The sequence below is a fragment of the Sus scrofa genome, chromosome 2, assembly GCF_000003025.6.
Source record: "Sus scrofa isolate TJ Tabasco breed Duroc chromosome 2, Sscrofa11.1, whole genome shotgun sequence".
Lineage (NCBI taxonomy): Eukaryota > Metazoa > Chordata > Mammalia > Artiodactyla > Suidae > Sus > Sus scrofa.
The window spans coordinates 8,499,182-8,512,450 of NC_010444.4; positions in this window are offsets into that span (position 1 = coordinate 8,499,182).

Consider the following 13,269-nt stretch of genomic DNA (forward strand, 5'->3'; position numbering starts at 1 on the left):
TTTATGTACTCAGAGACCCTGGACTCTCAGGGTGGGGAGGACCTAATATTTTTATGCATCGCTAAGGCGCCAGGCACTGCGCTAGGCATTTTCACCTAGTTGCTTCATCTTTCTCCCTCTTAGGAAGAGGTGTTACTCCTTTTTTAGGTTGAACCTAGTCTGTGATGCTGATGCTTGAAAGAGCCTGGAAATGTTTGCTTGAAGGGTCCTAGGAAAGAAGAACTCTTTTCAGAAGTTTTTTTTTTTTTTTTCCGTCTTTTCAGGGCTGCACCTGTGGCATATGGAGGTTTCCATAGGCTAGGGGGCAAACCAGAGCTGTAGCTGCTGGCCTACACCACAGCCACAGCAATGCCAGATCTGAGCTGCATCTGTGACCTACACCACAGCTTATGGCAACACCGGATCCTTTTTTTTTTTTTTTTTTTTTTTTTTTTTGCTATTTCTTGGGCCGCTCCTGCGGCATATGGAGGCTCCCAGGATAGGAGTCGAACTGGAGCCGCAGTCACAGGCCTACACCAGAGCCACAGCAACTCGGAATCCAAGCTGCGTCTGCAACCTACACCACAGCTTATGGCAACGCCGGATTGTTAACCCACTGAGCAAGGCCAGGGACCGAACCCGCAACCTCATGGTTCCTAGTCAGATTCATTAACCACTGCACCGTCGGGAACTCCGGCAACACCGGATCCTTAACCCACTGAGCGAGGCCAGGGATCGAACCTGCGTCCTCATGGATGCTAGTCAGATTCGTTTCCACTGAGCCACGACGGGAACTCCCAGAAGTTCTTTTTATTGCCCTTTCAGATCCGCACTGTGGTTCCCCGGAGTCAGACTTGAGGGAAGGCTGCTCAGAGCCAGCTCTGTCTTAATCAAGGAAGACCTTCCCCAAGAAATACTTTCTTTTTAAAATTATGCATCAGCTTTATTCCCTATTGTATTAAAAAAAAAAAACACAACCAACCCCGCTCTATTGAAAGTGTAATCAACAAGACCATTTATCTTGTTCTTCAGCCTCGTGAGCACCAGAAAATTAGAAATGTCTCTCTCCGCTGATTTCCGATGAGTATTTAAAATAATTTAATCCAAGGCCTTCTGTGTGAATGAGGCCGGGAAAGAGTGGTGTTTGTGTTTGGAAGGTCTGAGGAGATGCTGGAGGTTGTTAGTGCCATCTGAGAGCTGAAGCCACCCCAGAAAGCCAGCGAAGGGCTCTGGAAATGCCTAGAAAATGTGAGGGACGAGAGGACAGCAGGATGGAACCCCCAGAGCATCCCCCTAAGGTCTGTTGGGACCTCCCCCCGGGTCGTCCTCCTCTTTGGAAGACAGACCTGCAGTGAAACTTGGTCCTTTCTCCCCCTCTGTTCTCTCCTTTCCACTCAAACTTGACCTTTCCCACCCTCTCCTGTTTCCTAGATGCTGGAGTCGGGGTGTGTGTCCCTAATTGCCTTCCCTCTGCTCTTCCGGTGGCCTCTCCCTCTGCCTTGCACAGCAGTTACAGGAGCTGCTAGTTAGAGCCTACCCTCATTGCTATGAATCATGAATTAGATAAAGCCATCGCCCCTAATTCCCAGAACGCCCCCTCCCGCCCCCCCACTCCTCAATCACTGGAGTTCCCACTACGCTTCCCTTCAGGCTCTTTGGTCATTAAACCGTCTAGGTTGGAGACATCCTTTGGAGCAGAACCCAAGTGCCAGGAATTTGTATTTTATACATTTTAGCTTTGAATGAGCTGTCATTGATGAGTAAACCTTTTGATAGGAAGGTCTCTCTGACCTCAGAGACCACAGTACTCATTAATCAATCCAACTGGGTGTTGTTTGATTAACAAACAAATAACTCCCCTGCCCTTGCCAGGGGGTGTTTAGTGACTTCTAAATCACTCATTGGAGTTCCTGTCGTGGTGCAGTTGTTAATGAATCCAAGTAGGAACCATGAGGTTTCAGGTTTGATCCCTGGCCTTGCTCAGTGGGTTAAGGATCCGGCGTTGCCACGAGCTGTGGTGTAGGTTGCAGACGTGGCTCGGATCCCGTGTTGCTGCCGCTCTGGAGTAGGCTGGCGGCTACAGCTCCGATTAGACCCCTAGCCTGGGAACCTCCATATGCTGCGGGTGCGGCCCTAGAAAAGACAAAATAAATAAATAAATAAATAAATAAAATAAAGCACTCATCTAGCTCTTGTTTATGTTTGGGACAGAAAGATTCTTCCCTGGGTCCTTGCTGGCTTGTACCTGTTGGGGCAGAGACCCTCTGCAGCATATCAGGGCATACGCTCACTCATTCATCCAACAAACATTTTGGAGTGTCTGTTGTGGGCCAGACCCTGGCTCCATCCACCTTTGCCCGAACCCATGAGTGGTGGTCAGACGTGGCAGGGAACAGTTATGCATCAGCGGGGGAGGGGGTTTCACAAGACACATCAGCACGTGACGTGGAGACCCCTGGCTGGACAGTGGTTTCTCCCTGCTTCTGAGCTGTCCCTGAAGTCATGAGCTCTGGAATGTACCCCACTCTTTGAGGACCCAAGGAGCAGGGGTTTCTTAGAGTGTTATGAGAAACCCCACAGCAGGTCCTGCATTCTAGCGTAAAGACAGCTTCTGAGTGGGACCCCTTGGGAGCCTACTGCGTCTTGTAGATACAAGGCACATACCCGCTGCTAGAGGGGGGATCCCAAGGGACGTCGTCTGAATGCAAATGTTTCTGAGATGTCAACGTGTGGTCTCTTGTTTGTGTCCTTCTTCTTTTTTTTTTTTAGTGTTTATTCCTTTTCACTTTGGGGGTGGGGAATGGGTGAGTGGGGGGCCGTGGGGGCACTGGTTCTCTTGGCAGAGAGCACATGGAACCGAGAATACAAACAAGCTGGGTTCCTTAGTGGTAGAGCGGTCCGGTCTCAATGACCCCTGGGGTGCAGCAGGTGCTCCGCCCAATCCAGATGTTTTACTGAATGATGGAAAGACGGACTTTGGGAAACCCCGAATAACTTCTGCAGAGGTGACTGGGATGAGAAAGGATCTGGTTTTGCCAGCCAGGGATGGGCGATAAGGAAGGGGAAACATGCACACTGAAACAGGGGCGATGAACCCCCACTGCTGGGGTGGCAGCGCAGAGGCTTAGGGGAGAAACCACCCTTTCCTTCTTGTCTGCAAAGTGTGGGGTGCGTTGCAGAGCTCATGACTTCAGGGACAGCTCAGAAGCAGGCAGAGACCACTGTCCAGCCAGGGGTCTCCACGTCATGCTCTGTCGTTTCTTCTGTCCCCCCCGCAAATGGCTCATAACTGTCCCCTTGTCACGCTGAGAGTACGGATAAGCAGCTCCTTCGTTTTAAGTTTTTGAATTATGCTTAACATTACCTTTTGTTCTCCTCAAGCCTTCTATCTGCTGTGTTTGGGGAGTAAAGACAGGGCCCAGTGCCCATGGTTTGTGGCTCCCAGATGGGCTGCAGCTCCTGGGACAGAGGCTCAGGGGCCCCCTGAGGGAGTCCCCTGGAAGCCAGGAGACCAGAGCTTCTGCATGGAAGTCCTCTGGAAGCCTCTGGGACAGAGGTGGATTTTCCACAGTCATGCAGGAGGGGAGCTTGTTCAAAAAAGGAAGATTTTAAAGGGAAAGATGACTCTTGAATCTGCAGGACTGGGATCCTTATGTCTCATGGTCAAGGGCAACATCCGAGGAGGAGGTGGTGACCCATCGGCCTGCTGATGATAACAGCCCATTCTGACCCCAGGCTTTGCCCACTGGAACGTCTCTTATCCCTTCAGTGGAACAACACATGGCTACACAAACTCCAAGAAGGCCCTCTGAGCTCCGGAAAGTTCTCTTCTCTCCAACGTCTGTTTCCACTGCTTTCCAAGCGGACAGCCCACCATCAGCTGGGCAGCTGCCCAATGAGGAAGCCACTGTTAATGAACCCGTGAGAAAGTGGTTTGTTTCTGTTTTTGCTTTTGCTTATGGTGTGTATTTAAAAAATATATTCAGTTTGCCAGGTTAAATCTAAAAGACGAATTTTTATGTGTTTTGGAAAGATTGCTTAACATTCCACCTCGGAGAGCATATTTGAGTTTGCAACAACGTGGGGGGCATGCCTTGTAAATGAATAATTTTGGGTTCTTACAGTTCCATTTCAAAAGCAGGACAGCTGAGAAAAAAAAAATCAATTGAGGTCATAGTCTCCTGGTCCTTTATCTTGAAGCCAGATGGCTCCCTTGACCTTTGCCTGAGCAGGCGAGCCGGGCCCGGGGTGGCAGGAAAGATGAGAGATGTCTGGCTTCAACAGATTTTTCCAGAGCAGTGGCCCAGGCCGCTTTGCACCAGTAGCAGGGCCCCGAGGCATAATATCATCGAGCTGCCCAGGTGTACAGAAAAATGGGGGCAAGGGAGCAGCTCTGGGTGGAGCAGGTCCGGAGCTTCCCAAGGGCAGCCTGGGGTGCGGGCCCTGGAGGAAGTGCCCTGCCCACGGTTGATGGAAATAAACTAATAATGACAGACAACGGTGACATTCCCAGAGGGGTCAGGCTGTTGTAGGCACTGTTTGATTAGTTGTCATTTATTTTCTTTTTGGCTGTGCCCACAGCATGTGGAAGTTCCCAGGCCAGGGGTGGAACCTGTGCCTCAGCAGCAGCAACCGAGCTGATGCAGTGACAATGCCAGATGCTTAACTGCTAGGCTACCAGGAAACTCCCCAGGTGCTGCTTTTTTTTTTTTTTTTTTTTTCTTTTCTAGGACCGTATCCGCGGCATATGGAGGTTCCCAGGCCAGGGGTCGAATCAGAGCTGTAGCTGCCAGCCTACACCAGAGCCACAGCAACTCGGGATCTGAGCCATGTCTGCGACCTACACCACAGCTCATGGCAACGCCTGATCTTTAACCCACTGAGCGAGGCCAGGGATCGAACCACAACCTCATGGTTCCTAGTCAGATTCGTGAACCATTGAGCCACGACGGGAACTCTGCCCGGTGCTGTTTTAAATGCTTTCTGATGACTTTCAGTCACGTGGCTCTGTGTGTTCATTATCTCCATTTCAGACTCTGTGACAACCCCTGCCCCATGAGCAGATGGCACACACCCACAGTTAACCATCCAAAGTTAAAAGATTTACCTGTGCTTTTAACTGGGTAAATGTTTGTAGCCGTAGTGCCTCCACCAGGCAAATGGAGGTTTGAGATCAAGAGCTGCGTTATAATGAACCCAGCGATAAATGAGGGAAGCAGGTATTTAAGCCCCAAGAAGCATCATGCAAAGGGGGCTTTGGGCAGGGGCAGAGGGCTTGTCACCTACAAGGCTCAGAGCTGGGGCAGCATTAATTGCATATAATTGCAATATCAGGCCTTGGCTGTTGGCTGTGTGGTAGTTGATGGTAAAGAGTAGGATAAATGTCTGAGCTGATCTGCAATGCCTTTGGCACAGAAAGTCCCTGCGGGATGCAGACACTGAATTGTGATGACCCAAATGCGGTATTGCTTGCAAGGCTGAAGCAACAAGGTGTGTCCTTTACGGGAGGTGGTGGGAAAAAGCTCAGTCATAGGAGAAATAGGGAACCAGGGAACATCAGAACCTCTTTTGTGCAGATCAGCCTTCCCGAATTGATGCTGCAGAGAGCCACCAACCCATGACTGTGGCAGAGCTTGCCTGGATGCTGAAAGCCACCAGGAGGGCAGACTGGCATCTCAGGGAGCCCAGTCTGCTGCACCAACAGGACCAGGCTTCACCACCAGCACAGAGCTGAGGGTTCTGTACTGGTGGCTGTCCAGAGCAGCCTGGGGCATCTTCCCCAAAGCCCTGGGATGTCACAGGACAATAGGAAAAAGGTGCTCTCATAACTGCTTATAGGTCGTTGATGAAACTGCCTCTGGGGGGGGCTCATGCTCAGGACTTCTACTCTGCAAGGCTGGGCTCCAGGAAGGGTGGGATGGGGGAGGCTCACGGAAACTTACCCATTAAAAACATTATCCAGACCCCAAACACCAGGACCCGGCTAGGTATACAATATTAAGGAAAGAAGGATATTGGGTAGGTTGATCTGTCATCCTCTCAATATGGGGCAATAAGCTCTTAGAGATGTCTTGAAGTCTCATCTCTCCAGATATTCCCCGAGCCACAAGTTGACCTGTGTAAGCTCTTTTAGATGCAAGGGACAGAAAATTCAACAAGATGGTTTTTTTTGGGGGGGGGGTTGTTTTTTGCTTTTTAGGGCCACCCCTGTGTCATATGGAAACTCCCAGGCTAGGGGTCAAATCGGAGCTACAGCTGCCCACCTACACCACAGCCACAGCAATGCTGGATCTGAGCGCATCTGCAACCTACACCATAGCTCAAGGCAACGCCAGATGCTTAACCCACTGAGGGAGGCCAGGGATCAAACTTGCATCTTCATGGATTCAAGTTGGGCTTGTTTCTGCTGCGCCACGATGGGAACTCCCTCCACAAAATGGCTTAAGCCAAGTGAGGAACTTACTTTAAGTGACCTTGACAATCCTGGAGTCAAAAAAAAGTACAGCTGGATTTAGGGCTTTGTGACATTGGCTTCAAAATACTGTGAAGGGCCAGGTTGCCAGAACCATGTGGTTATTAGGGATCAGGCAACGAAGGAGTCAGGTGGGCAGAAACAGCAGATGTGATCTTAGATCCCGGGTCTTCTTTTTCCCATGAGGACCCCAAACATGTTCTGATGCACAGAAGCTGATCTTGCTGTCCAGACTCATGGCTGGGATTCCTTAGAGAAGCTTGCTATGCAGGGATCTACATGAGGGGCCCTTGTTAGCAGATTTCTCCCCTTGGGTTGTTCCATAGGAAATGTGTGTTTGGGGGTATAGGGTATTTGTGGGCTTCGTTCTGTTTAGCGTTATAGAGAATCTACGATTGCAGGTCAGGCTCCTTGGAAAATAGGCTCCGAGGTGGAGGTTTGTGGGCAGGAAGTTTACTGGGGGGAGTGGAGGAAGCAGGCTGTGCACAGGGAGAAGCTGAACTGTGATGGATCCTGGCAGAGGCCTAAGCCAGCCTAAAAGGAGCTCTAGAGGTGAGAGGACCTGTCCTTTTCACCTCTCTGCGAATTAGTTTGTGGCTGCAGGCTGCCAAAGATGAGGGGGGTACCCTACAAGAGAGGGACTCAGGGGAGTTCCTGTTGTGGCTTAGCAGGTGAAGAACCCAACGTAGTGTCCGTGAGGATGCAGGTTCCATCCCTGTCCTCGATCAGTGGGTTAAGGATCTGGTGTTGCTATAAACTGCAGTGTAGGTCACAGATGCAGCTTGGATCCAGCATGGCTGTGGCTGTGATGTAGGCTGGTAGCTGCAGCTCCCATTGGATGCCTAGCCTGGGAACTTCCATATGCCATGTGCCCGGCCCTAAAAAGCCAAACAAACAAACAAAACAAATAAAACACCCAACCTTCACCTCTATTTAGAGTCACAGCTCTGTAGTCATTTCAGGTTTAAATTAGCTATTTCAGAGTGTTGTCTTCTCTGTCTTTTGCTCATGTTTGGCACCTAAATGACAGGGGAGGAAGGTGGAGATAGGCTTTCCACCCCCTTCTGTCCTATGCTTGCATGTGCTTCAATTAAACGTAGCCTGTCATGGTCTGTGACTGTCCCTCTACCTGGCATTTTGTTCATTTCCCAAAGGTGCAGTACACAGCAATTTCCAGGAGGGGGCACCCTCCTCAAGACCCTGAAATGCCTTCAAGCCATCAGCTCCTTTCTCCCCCTTTTTACAGACTGAAATATAGTTGATGTACATATAGTGTTAATTTCGGGTGTACTACGTAGTGACTCGACATTTGCATACGTTGCGAACTGATCACTACTACGTCAGATACTGTGTATCTGTCCCCATACAAATCATGTTATATACTCCTGATACTGTATATCACATCCTTGTGGCTTATTTCTTTTCTAACTGGAGGTTTGTACCTCTTCACTGCTTGATTTATTTCAGGCCAACAGCTCTTAGCCAACTGGAGGCCTTGAGAGGGCTGGCTCTGTCACCATGCCCACTCTGGCATGTACCCACCTTTGCTCTGCTGCTTCCTTGCCTTTTGGACAGGGGAGCATCCAGACGTGCAGTCAGCTGGCAAAAGTTTCCCTTGGAATGGAGCACAGATTCCTTCTGCTCTCATTTCCCCAACTGTAGGGGGACAGAATCTAGCATATATATCACCTGGAATGGGTCGTATTTTAAGCCCTCTAGCCTCCATGTGTTAAATATATCTTTGGTAATAATGGTGAAATGAAACAAATAATAATAATGGCCAGAGTAAACATACAGTGAAAAAATTAAAAAAAAATTCTTGTCTATAACTATGCAACTAAAACAATAGAATAAAACAAATACGACAAAGTGCAACGATTGACTCTAATGTTTTCATTCTACCTTACAGTTCGAACTTTGGGTCCTTTGGTTACAGCCTGATGTAACAGTATTTTACGTCAATAATTATCCATTAAGCAAATTTAAAAAAGGAAGCATTAGCAAAGGATGCAATCAATGCAACTACAAAATTGTTCTACTGATACAATATTTTGTTTTCTTATTTTTTTTTTAGTTTTAAAGGAGTTAATCACTTAAAAACTGTAATTTTCAATTTAAAAATACTATTTAAACTTAGCAAAATATTTTTTTTTCTTTTCTTTTCTTTTTGTTTTTTAGGGCTGCACCTGCAGCATATGGAGGTTCCCAGGCAGGGGTCCAATGGGAGCTACAGCTGCCAGGCACAGCCACAGCCACAGCCACAAGGGATCCGAGCCTCGTCTGCAATATACACCACAGCTCACAGAAATGCCAGATCCTTATCCCACTGATCGAGGCCTGGGATTGAACCCGGAACCTCATGGTTCCTAGTCAGATTCATTTCCACTGTGCCATGACGGGAACTCCAGCAAAATATTTCTTATGTAAAATAAATGTTAACTCACTGAACAAAAATGTACATGTCGCAGTTTTCTTGTTTTACTATTTTAAATTTTGAACACAGATAAAACTCCAAGTGGCTACGCCGTTGAAGTCATTCAAGTTCAGGTTTTTTATTTTTCTAATCACTATGCTTTCATTGTTTATTTTGAATCTTTTTTTTTGGGGGGGGGGCAGCCTCAGCATATGGAAGTTCCCGGGCCAGAGACTGTATCCGAGCCACAGCTGTGACCTAGCCAGCTGTGGTACTGCCAGATCCTTTAACCCACTGCGCCAAGCTGGGGATCAAAACCGCACTTCCACAGTAAACTGAGCTGCTGCAGTCAGATTCTTAACCCACTGTGCCACAGCAAGAACTTCTCGAGTCCACTCTTTTTTTTTTTTTTTTGGTCTTTTTTTGCCTTTTCTAAGACTGTTCCCGTGGCATATGGAGGTTCCCAGGCTAGGGGTCTAATTGGAGCTGTAGCCTCTGGCCTACACCACAGCCACAGCAACTCGGGATCCGAGCCACGTCTGCGACCTACACCACAGCTCACAGAAATGCCGGATCCTTAACCCATAGTGCGAGGCCAGGGATCAAGCCCGCAACCTCATGGTTCCTAGTTGGATTTGTTAACCCCTGAGCCACGACGGGAACTCCCTCGAGTCCACTCTTTAAAGGCAGAAATATGCTATATCACAGGGATTGGAGATACAATAGTGTCCAAAATGAGCTGGTATGATTCTGAATCCTCATGAACTTATTCTTTTTTTTTTTTTTTTTTTTTTTGTCTTTTTAGGGCCACACTCTCGGCATAGGAGATTCCCAGGTTAGGGTTGAATTGGAGCTGTAGCCACTGGCCTACTCCACAGCCACAGCAATGCCAGATCTGAGCTGTGTCTGTGACCTCTACAGAAGCTCATGGGAACCTGGATCCTTAACCCACTCAGCGAGGCCAGGGATAGAACCTGCGTCCTCGTAGATGCCAGTCAGATCTCATGAACTTATTCCTGAAACGAATGTGTGTAGCTGGTTCCACAGATGCCTGGGGCAACTTGTACACCTGGAAGTTCTCCAAATCAGTGTCCATGTAAGATACAGTATTTATTAAGTGATAAGTAACAGGAACGTGTTAATTTGAAGCGTGCAGATACAATATTATTATTTTTTATTTATTTATTTTTTGTCTTATTTTGCTATTTCTTTGGGCCGCTCCCACGGCATATGGAGGTTCCCAGGCTAGGGGTCTAATCGGAGCTGTAGCCGCCGGCCTACGAAAGAGCCACAGCAATGAGGGATCCGAACCGCGTCTGCAACCTACACCACAGCTCACGGCAATGCCGGATCCTTAACCCACTGAGCGGGGCCAGGGATCGAACCCGCAACCTCATGGTTCCTAGTCAGATTCGTTAACCACTGCACTACGACGGGAACTCCGAGTGTTATTACTTAACAGGAATCACATCCATTGCTCAGAACTTAGACCAACAACACATATTTTTGGTTGAGTAGGAGGAGCTTGTTGCTTCCATGAAAGGTGCTGCTACACAGTAATAATAAAACAGACCGACTTATATTTATTTGTATTTTACAGCTGAACCCGAGACATATGGAAGCTCCTGGGCCAGAGATGGAATTGGAGCTGTGGCTTAGACCTACGACACAGCCTTGGCAATGCTATGGGGCCAGGGATCGAACCCGTGCCTCTGCAGTGTCCCGAGGCATTGCAGAGACAACACTGGATCCTTAACCTGTTGTGCCACAGCAGGAACCCTCCAGACTGACTTTCTGTTAAGTTTTACTATTGTTTTCAAATTCTCTATGTAAATGCACCTGCCTTCATTCTTTGTTTCCTACTGAGCAGACGGGTTCATTGTTCCACTATGGATGGTAGGGCGAATACCCTGCCCAGAGTTCTTTTTCAGAGCCTACTGTCTTTTATCTTTTGAGTCTTAAAAGCCTCTACTCTCTTGTTGCTTCCTCTCAGACACTCCTTCCCCAGCTCAGATGATCTTTAGCTAGTTTTGGGGTTGAGGGGGTGGCATGGAGGGCAGAGCTTGATAGACCTGATGTCTTCCTAACTGTTTCTTACACTTGGACAAAGATGTTTGAACCCCAAGTAAAAATTTGCTTGCTTCACTTTGACGGTTTCTTTCTTACGACACGAAGACAGGTTGACAACGGATATAACCTTCTGAATGGCAATTAGGTCACATACATTATGGAAAATGCAGATGAAAGATACTTTTTAACCCAGTGACACTAAGCCTAGAAATTTTTCTTGCATATAAGGAGGTTCTTTGCAGCGCATTTTTTTTTTTTTTTGCAGCACAATTTTAAATAGCAAAATGGTGGAATAAAAAAGCTTGATGTCAAAAACCTGGATGGATCTCCAGAGAATTATTTTGAGTGGATAAAGCCAGTCCCCAAAGGTCACATCATGTATAATTCTGTTTATGTAACATTCTTGAAATAATAAAATTATAAAAATAAAGAACAGATTAGTGTTTGCTAGAGGTCAAGGGAGGATGAGGTTGGGAGGAAAGGGGATGTGACTATCATAGGGTAACATGAGAGGTCCTTGTGGTGATAAATGTGCAATGTTCCATAGGAGTTCCCATGGTAGTTCAGCGATAATGAACCTGACCAGTATCCATGAGGACTCAGGTTTGATCTCTGGCCTGGCTCCATGGGTTAAGGACCTGGTGTTGCTGTGGCTGTGGTGTAGGCTGGCAGCTGCACCTCCGATCCAACCCCTAGCCCGGGAACTTTCATATGCCATGGATGAGGCCCTAAAAAGATTAAAAAAAAAAAAAAAAAAAGAAAAGAAAATCTTTGATATCTTGACTGTATCCATGTCAATATTATCCTGGTTGTGATAATTGTGCCGTAGTTTTGCAAGATGTTACCAAGGAGCAGAACTGGATAAAGGGTATAGGGGAATCTTGAACAATCATTTCTACATTTGCATATGAACCTATAGTAATCTTGAAATAAGAAGTGTAATTAAAAAAATACGTTCTGGCTTATATCCATTTTTCTATTGAATTATTTATTCTCTTTTTTTGGTAGATATTTTGAAAATTCTACATATTAAAAGTACACTTTATGGAGTTTCTGGATGGCCCAGTGGGCTAAGGATCTGGTGTTGTCACGGCTGTGGCTCAGGTCTCTGCTGTGGCATGGATTCAGTTCCTGGCCCATGAGCTTCCGTATGCCTTGGGTGTGGCCCGAAAAAGAGTACACTTTGAAAATGGTTTATTTTGTCATTTGCTCTTTCATTTTTGACATCTTTAATATTTTGAAATTTTACATATTCCTTGATTAAAATTTTGAATACAGAAACTTAGGAGAAAGTAACAATCGCTTAAAAGTCTACCATTAAGAGTTAAATGTTTTTATCATTTTGGTGAATATTTGTCTAGTTTTCGCTGATAAATTGTTAGAGTTGTGCCCCACATGGGCTTTAAGTGAGTATTATTCAACTCATCTGTCTTTACATTGCTGCCATTTGCTTTGCTATTCAGAATATTTTTTTTGGTTTTGGTCTTTTTGCCATTTCTTGGGCCGCTCCGGAGGAATATGGAGGTTCCCAGGCTAGGGGTCAAATGGAGCTGTAGCCGTCGGCCTACGCCACAGCCACAGCAACTCAGGGATCCGAGCCATGTCTGCAACCTACACCACAGCTCACGGCAACGCTGGATCCTTATCCCACTGAGCAAGGGCAGGGCCCGAACCCGCAACCTCATGGTTCCTAGTCGGATTCGTTAACCACTGCGCCATGATAGGAACTCCTCCCAGAATATTTTTTATTCTGAGATTTTGTAGCCAAGTTTTCTATTGAAAATTGTGGTTTATTGGTTCCACTTAACATGTTATTAAAGTAGAATTTTTTTTGGTTTAGGGTATGAAGTTACAATGTCAGTCATTTGTTTATAAATTGTTATGCTATTTGTTACATAATTCTTTATTTTGCCCAAGCTTTACAATGCCAAAATTATATATTAAATGCTACATCTGTGATCTGTTTCTGGACTTCCTTTGATATGTTAATGCGTCTGTTATAACTTTTTTGTTTTTTGGTTTTTTTTGTCTTGATTTTTTTTAGGGCTGCACCCGTGGCATATGGAGGCTCCCAGCCCACGCCACAGCCACGTGAGATCCGAGCTGCATCTGTGACCTACACCACAGCTCACGGTAACGCGGGATCCTTAACCCACTGAGTGAGGCCAGGGACCGTACCTGCGTCCTCATGGATGCTAGTCGGGTTTGTTAACCGCTGAGCCACAACAGGAACTCCCTGCTATAACTGTTTTGACATTGCATTTATAATAAAGTCCATCATATGCTACTCCGTAAACTAGCCAGCAACCCTTTACTCCCTGATCCTCTTTTTTGG